Below are 8,944 nucleotides of genomic sequence, written 5' to 3' on the forward strand. Positions count from 1 at the left end.
AGGGCTTCCTTATCATGGATGAGCTGTTTGGTTGCCCGGACCCTCTCTTCAAGGTCCTCCAATTCCTTTCGCACGGCCTCAAGTTCAGCAGTGCTAGCAGAGGTGTCAGTTTTGGCGTCCAGGGCTGCCTTTTTCTCATTAAGCCGCTGACATTTGTCTGCAATATCGGCTTTCAACGGAAGCTGGGCGTGGCGTAGGTCGATTCTCTGACGAGCCAACTTCACCCTTGACCTGTAGGCAGACAGAGTCACAGCTGGCCAGAGTTTTACCTGCAACGTCACCGGGAGATGGGGCTGGATGTCTTCAAGGATGCTCTTCACTTCCTCGGGGTTTTCAACCAATGTCTCAATTGAGGAGGAGAGCAAGGTCTTGAGACGCTGGAGTTGACCATGGGTAGCACTGGGCCCTGACTCTTCACTTGCCCTAGAAGTAGCTGGTTCGATCGATTCAGGGTCGAACGTGAGCAAGCTTGAAAGGTCATAACCCTGACAAACAACAAGAACAGCGTCAGTATGCAGCAAAAGAGAAGGGTAGAGCCAAGGGAAAGGAGTGTACCTCTCCTAAGACCAGAGGGACAGCCGATGATGAGATGATCGGCTCTTGCGATTCTGCCGTGGGCTTGGCCAAGTTGGCAGCCTTGTCAGCTACACTTTTAGAGGTTGCTAGGTCCAGGGTGGCGGATGGCATCAGTACCTCCTCGACTTCTCCACTAGACATGTCATCAGTCTGCAAAGGAAGTGGTTAGCTAATGCGAGCAGCGATGGGTTAGCATGAAATATGAGCCGAGGGGAGTATGGAGGGTAATTACGTTTAAAACCTCCTGGTTTGATGAAGAGGCTTGCGGTTCCTTGCGAGCTCTCTTGATGCATCGGCTCTTTGTGCGTAGACCACCCTGCCCTGCTTTGATTGGAGTTTGGGAGGCAGCAGGTTCAGGAGCTGACCTTTTCTTAGAAGCCGATGGTGGCAAATCTGGCTGGCTCTGCACGGTGATTTTCACAGAGTTGCCCGAGCTCGAATTCCCTCTGCTAGATTGGGTTTCCTCGCTGGAGTTGTCTTCAGTGGAGGCCTGTAAAAGAAGAGTTAGTAAACCCCAGCATGTTTACAGAAGCCTGTAAGAGTAGATAAAATCAGCCAAGGCATGGATCAGCTTACGTGCAAACTTTCTTGAGCTGGAGTGGGGTTTTGGCGCTTCAAAGTCTTCCTGGCAGCTACTTTCCTCACTGCCGTTCTCGCCTTGATTGAGGCTCGGGGGGCAGCTGGCCCAGAAGATGCTTTACTCTTGGGAGCCGATTTTTGTGAAATCGGCTGGCTCTGCATCACAACCTTCTTCAAGGGTGGTGAGCTTTTGTAGAAGAGGACCACCGGAGCCGGTGGGAGGAATTTGAAGGGGGAGCCGTCATCATGTGCAGGTTCTGGACCATCTTGTTGCTGCAAGGAAACAGAGCAAAGTTACAAACAATCATTGTGAGCCACTGCAAGAAATTTGTAAGTAGTGGTACCTGTTCTGCAGGGATGTCATATTCAGCATCAAGTTGTTTCAGCAACGGTCCCAGAGCTCTCCTGAAAGCATGAGTCTTCCACATAGACCACCAGGCCTCAAAACCATCAGTTGATGAGGTGAAAGAGAGGTTGTGAGGGATTGGGATGGCCAGAGCATCAAAGAAAGAGTAACACCTTTGGCCAGTAAGGACATCAGGCAACTCAGCTCTGCTCTCTGTCAAGTGGTGGAGGAAGAAGTGTGGAGACACCTGCCTGATACGCGTACAGCACGCGTCCGTTGGGAACCCCAAGAGGAAGGTGTGATGCGTACAGCGGCAAGTTTTCCCTCAGTAAGAAACCAAGGTTTATCGAACCAGTAGGAGCCAAGAAGCATGTTGAAGGTTGATGGCGGCGAGATGTAGTGCGGCGCAACACCAGGGATTCCGGCGCCAACGTGGAACCTGCACAACACAACCAAAGTACTTTGCCCCAACGAAACAAATGAGGTTGTCAATCTCACCGGCTTGCTGTAACAAAGGATTAGATGTATAGTGTGGATGATGATTGTTTGCAGAAAACAGTAGAACAAGTATTGCAGTAGATTGTATTCGATGTAAAAGAATGGACCGGGGTCCACAGTTCACTAGAGGTGTCTCTCCCATAAGATAAATAGCATGTTGGGTGAACAAATTACAGTTGGGCAATTGACAAATAGAGAGGGCATGACCATGCACATACATGATATGATGAGTATAGTGAGATTTAATTGGGCATTACGACAAAGTACATAGACCGCTATCCAGCATGCATCTATGCCTAAAAAGTCCACCTTCAGGTTATCATCCGAACCCCTTCCAGTATTAAGTTGCAAACAACAGACAATTGCATTAAGTATGGTGCGTAATGTAATCAATAACTACATCCTCGGACATAGCATCAATGTTTTATCCCTAGTGGCAACAGCACATCCACAACCTTAGGGGTTTCTGTCACTCCCCCAGATTCAATAGAGGCATGAACCCACTATCGAGCATAAATACTCCCTCTTGGAGTTACAAGCTTCAACTTGGCCAAAGCCTCTACTAGTAACGGAGAGCATGCAAGATCATAAACAACACATAGATAGATTGATAATCAACATAACATAGTATTCACTATTCATCGGATCCCAACAAACACAACATATAGCATTACAGATAGATGATCTTGATCATGTTAGGCAGCTCACAAGATCCGACAATGAAGCACATAAGGAGAAGACAACCATCTAGCTACTGCTATGGACCCATAGTCCAGGGGTGAACTACTCACTCATCACTCCGGAGGCGACCATGGCGGTGAAGAGTCCTCCGGGAGATGATTCCCCTCTCCGGCAGGGTGCCGAAGGCGATCTCCTGAATCCCCCGAGATGGGATTGGCGGCGGCGGCGTCTCTGGAAGGTTTTCCGTATCGTGGCTCTCGGTACTGGGGGTTTCGCGACGAAGACTATATGTAGGCGGAAGGGCAGGTCAGGGGGCGTCACGAGGGGCCCAGATGACAGGCCGGCGCGGCCAGGGCTTGGGCCGCGCCGCCCTGGTGTCTGGCCACCTCGTGGTCCCACTTCGTCTCCTCTTCGGTCTTCTGGAAGCTTCGTGGCAAAATAGGCCCCTGGGCGTTGATTTCGTCCAATTCCGAGAATATTTCCTTACTAGGATTTCTGAAACCAAAAACAACAGAAAACGACAAGAATCGGCTCTTCGGCATCTCGTTAATAGGTTAGTGCCGGAAAATGCATAAATATGACATAAAGTATGCATAAAACATGTATATATCATCAATAATGTGGCATGGAACATAAGAAATTATCGATACGTCGGAGACGTATCAGCATCCCCAAGCTTAGTTTCTGCTCGTCCCGAGCAGGTAAACGATAACAAAGATAATTTCTGGAGTGACATGCCATCATAACCTTGATCATACTATTGTAAGCATATGTAATGAATACAGCGATCAAAACAATGTAAATGACATGAGTAAACAAATGAATCGTATAGCAAAGACTTTTCATGAATAGTACTTAAAGACAAGCATCAATAAGTCTTGCATAAGAGTTAACTCATAAAGCAATAAATCAAAGTAAAGGTATTGAAGCAACACAAAGGAAGATTAAGTTTTAGCGGTTGCTTTCAACTTATAACATGTATATCTCATGGATGTTGTCAATGCAAAGTAATATAACAAGTGCAATATGCAAGTATGTAGGAATCAATGCACAGTTCACACAAGTGTTTGCTTCTTGAGGTGGAGAGAAATAGGTGAACTGACTCAACATAAAAGTAAAAGAAAGGCCCTTCGCAGAGGGAAGCATTGATTGCTATATTTGTGCTAGAGCTTTGGTTTTGAAAACAAGAAACAATTTTGTCAACGGTAGTAATAAAGCATATGTGTTATGTAAATTATATCTTACAAGTTGCAAGCCTCATGCATAGTATACTAATAGTGCCCGCACCTTGTCCTAATTAGCTTGGATTACCGGGATTATCATCGCAATGCACATGTTTCAACCAAGTGTCACAAAGGGGTACCTCTATGCCGCCTGTACAAAGGTCTAAGGAGAAAGCTCGCATTGGATTTCTCGCTTTTGACTATTCTCAACTTAGACATCCATACCGGGACAACATAGACAACAGATAATGGACTCCTCTTTAATGCATAAGCATGTAGCAACAATTAATTTTCTCATATGAGATTGAGGATATATGTCCAAAACTGAATCTTCCACCATGATTCATGGCTTTAGTTAGCGGCCCAATGTTCTTCTCTAACAATATGAATGCTCTAACCATTCTAGTGGTAAATCTCCCTTACTTCAGACAAGACGGACATGCATAGCAACTCACATGATATTCAACAAAGAGTAGTTGATGGCGTCCCCAGGAACATGGTTATCGCACAACAAGCAACTTAATAAGAGATAAAGTGCATAAGTACATATTCAATAGCACAATAGTTTTTAGGCTATTTGTCCCATGAGCTATATATATTGCAAAGGTAGAGGATAGAAATTTAAAGGTAGCACTCAAGCAATTTACTTTGGAATGGCGGAGAAATACCATGTAGTAGGTAGGTATGGTGGACACAAATGGCATAGTGGTTGGCTCAAGGATTTTGGATGCATGAGAAGTATTCCCTTTCGATACAAGGTTTAGGCTAGCAAGGTTGTTTAGAGCAAACACAAGTATGAACTAGTACAGCAAAACTCACATAAAAAGACATATTGCAAGCATTATAAGACTCTACACCGTCTTCCTTGTTGTTCAAACCCTTACTAGAAAATATCTAGACCTTAGAGAGACCAATCATGCAAACCAAATTTTAGCAAGCTCTATGTATTTCTTCACCAATAGGTGCAAAGTATATGATGCAAGAGCTTAAGCATGAGCACAACAATTGCCAAATATCACATTATTCAAGACATTTTACCAATTACCACATGTAGCATTTCCCGTTTCCAACCATACAACAATTAACGAAGCAGTTTCAACCTTCGCCATGAAAATTAAAAACTAAGAACACATGTGTTCATATGAACAAGCGGAGCGTGTCTCTCTCCCACTCAAGCATTTATTCAAACAAAAACAAAAATGAAAACATACAGACGCTCCAAGCAAAGCACATAAGATGTGATGGAATAAAAATATAGTTTCAGGGGAGGAACCTGATACTGTTGTCGATGAAGAAGGGGATGCCTTGGGCATCCCCAAGCTTAGACGCTTGAGTCTTCTTGAAATATGCAGGGGTGAACCACCGGGGCATCCCCAAGCTTAGAGCTTTCACTCTCCTTGATCATATTGTATCATCTCCCTCTCTTGATCCTTGAAAACTTTCTCCACACCAAACTCAAAACAACTCATTAGAGGGTTAGTGCACAATCAAAATTTACATGTTCAGAGGTGACATAATCATTCTTAACACTTCTGGACATTGCACAAAGCTACTGAAAGTCAATGGAATCGAAAAATCCATCAAGCATAGCAAAACAGGCAATGCGAAATAAAAGGCAGAATCTGTCAAAACAGAACAGTTCGTAAATACGAATTTTATTGAGGCACCAGACTTGCTCAAATGAAAATGCTCAAATTGAATGAAAGTTGCGTACATATCTGAGGATCACTCACGTAAATTGGCATAATTTTCTGAGTTATCTACAGAGAATTAGTCCCAGATTCGTGACAGCAAAGAAATCTGTTTCTGCGCAGTAATCCAAATCTAGTATGAACCTTACTATCAACGACTTTACTTGGCACAACAATGCACAAACTAAGATAAGGAGAGGTTGCTACAGTAGTAACAACTTCCAAGACTCAAATATAAAATAAAAGTGCTGTATTAAAAACATGGGTTGTCTCCCATAAGCGCTTTTCTTTAACGCCTTTCAGCTAGGCGCAGAAAGTGTATATCAAGTATTATCAAGAGACGAAGTATCAACATCATAATTTGTTCTAATAATAGAATCAAAAGGTAACTTCATTCTCTTTCTAGGAAAGTGTTCCATACCTTTCTTGAGAGGAAATTGATATTTAATATTACCTTCCTTCATATCAATGATAGCACCAACAGTTCGAAGAAAAAGTCTTCCCAATATAATGGGGCAAGATGCGTTGCATTCAATATCCAAGACAACAAAATCAACGGGGACAAGGTTATTGTTAACGGTAATGCGAACATTATCAACTTTCCCCAAAGGTTTCTTTGTAGAGTGATCAGCGAGATAAACATCCAAATAACAATTTTTCAATGGTGGCAAGTCAAGCATATTATAGATTTTCTTAGGCATAACGGAAATACTTGCACCAAGATCACATAAAGCATTACAATCAAAGTCATTGACCTTCATCTTAATGATGGGCTCCCAACCATCCTCTAGCTTCCTAGGAATAGAATCTTCGCGTTCTAGTTTCTCTTCTCTAGCTTTTATGAGAGCATTTGTAATATGTTTTGTGAAAGCCAAATTTATAGCACTAGCATTAGGACTCTTAGCAAGTTTTTGTAAGAACTTTATAACTTCAGAGATGTGGCAATCATCAAAATCTAAACCATTATAATCTAAAGCAATGGGATCATCATCCCCAATGTTGGAAAAAATTTCAGCAGTTTTATCACAAGCAGTTTCAGCAATTTTAGCAGTTTCAGGCAGTTTTTCGCGCTTTGCATTAGAAGTGGAAACATTGCTAACACCAATTCTTTTACCATTATTAGTAGGAGGTGCAGCAACATGTGGAGCATTAGCATTGCTAGTGGTGGTAATAGTCCAAACTTTAGCTATATTATCTTCTTTTTCATTTTCTTCTCTTTCCCATCTAGCACGCAATTCGGCCATCAATCTTATATTCTCATTAATTCTAACTTGGATGGCATTTGCTGTAGTAACAATTTTATTATTATGATTTTCATTAGGCATAACTTTCGATTTCAAAAGATCAACATCAGCAGCAAGACTATCGACTTTAGAAGCAAGTATATCAATTTTCCCAAGCTTTTCTTCAACAGATTTGTTAAAAGCAGTTTGTGTACTAATAAATTCTTTAAGCATAGCTTCAAGTCCAGGGGGTGTGTTCCTATTATTGTTGTAAGAATTCTCAAAAGAATTACCATAGCCGTTGCCATTATTATAAGGATATGGCCTATAGTTGTTACTAGAATTGTTCCGGTAAGCATTGTTGTTGAAATTATTATTTTTAATGAAGTTTACATCAACATGTTCTTCTTGAGCAACCAATGAAGCTAACGGAACATTATTAGGATCAACATTTGTCCTACCATTCACAAGCATAGACATAATAGCATCAATCTTATCACTCAAGGAAGAGGTTTCTTCGACAGAATTTACCTTCTTACCTTGTGGAGCTCTTTCCGTGTGCCATTCAGAGTAATTAATCATCATGTTATCAAGAAGCTTTGTTGCTTCACCAAGAGTGATGGACATAAAGGTACCTCCAGCAGCTGAATCCAATAGGTTCCGCGAAGAAAAATTCAGTCCTGCATAAAAGGTTTGGATGATCATCCAAGTAGTCAGTCCATGGGTTGGGCAATTTTTAACCAAAGATTTCATTCTTTCCCATGCTTGTGCAACATGCTCATTATCCAATTGTTTAAAATTCATTATGCTACTCCTCAAAGATATAATTTTAGCAGGGGGATAATATCTACCAATAAAAGCATCCTTGCATTTAGTCCATGAATCAATACTATTCTTAGGCAGAGATAGCAACCAATCTTTAGCTCTTCCTCTTAATGAGAAAGGAAACAATTTTAATTTTATAATGTCACCATCTACATCTTTATACTTTTGCATTTCACACAATTCAACAAAATTATTGAGATGGGCAGCAGCATCATCAGAACTAACACCAGAAAATTGCTCTCGCATAACAAGATTTAGTAAAGCAGGTTTAATTTCAAAGAATTCTGCTGTAGTAGGTGGAGCAATAGGTGTGCATAAGAAATCATTATTATTTGTGGTTGTGAAGTCACACAACTTAGTATTTTCAGGAGTACCCATTTTAGCAATAGTAAATAAAGCAAACTAGATAAAGTAAATGCAAGTAACTAATTTTTTTGTGTTTTTAATATAGGGTGCAAAACAGTAAATAAAGTAAAGCTAGCAACTAATTTTTTTGTATTTTTGATATAATGCAGCAAACAAAATAGTAAATAAAATAAAGCAAGACAAAAACAAAGTAAAGAGATTGGATTGTGGAGACTCCCCTTGCAGCGTGTCTTGATCTCCCCGGCAACGGTGCCAGAAAATCTGCTTGATACGCATACAGCACGCGTCCGTTGGGAACCCCAAGAGGAAGGTGTGATGCGTACAGCGGCAAGTTTTCCCTCAGTAAGAAACCAAGGTTTATCGAACCAGTAGGAGCCAAGAAGCACGTTGAAGGTTGATGGCGGCGAGATGTAGTGCGGCGCAACACCAGGATTCCGGCGCCAACGTGGAACCTGCACAACACAACCAAAGTATTTTGCCCCAACGAAACAGCGAGGTTGTCAATCTCACTGGCTTGCTGTAACAAAGGATTAGATGTATAGTGTGGATGATGATTGTTTGCAGAAAACAGTAGAACAAGTATTGCAGTAGATTGTATTCGATGTAAAAGAATGGACCAGGGTCCACAGTTCACTAGAGGTGTCTCTCCCATAAGATAAATAGCATGTTGGGTGAACAAATTATAGTTGGGCAATTGACAAATAGAGAGGGCATGACCATGCACATACATGATATGATGAGTATAGTGAGATTTAATTGGGCATTACGACAAAGTACATAGACCGCTATCCAGCATGCATCTATGCCTAAAAAGTCCACCTTCAGGTTATCATCCGAACCCCTTCCAGTATTAAGTTGCAAACAACAGACAATTGCATTAAGTATGGTGCGTAATGTAATCAATAACTACATCCTCGGACATAGCATCAATGTTTT

This window comes from Lolium perenne, chromosome 3 (assembly GCF_019359855.2).
Source record: "Lolium perenne isolate Kyuss_39 chromosome 3, Kyuss_2.0, whole genome shotgun sequence".
NCBI classification, from domain to species: domain Eukaryota; kingdom Viridiplantae; phylum Streptophyta; class Magnoliopsida; order Poales; family Poaceae; genus Lolium; species Lolium perenne.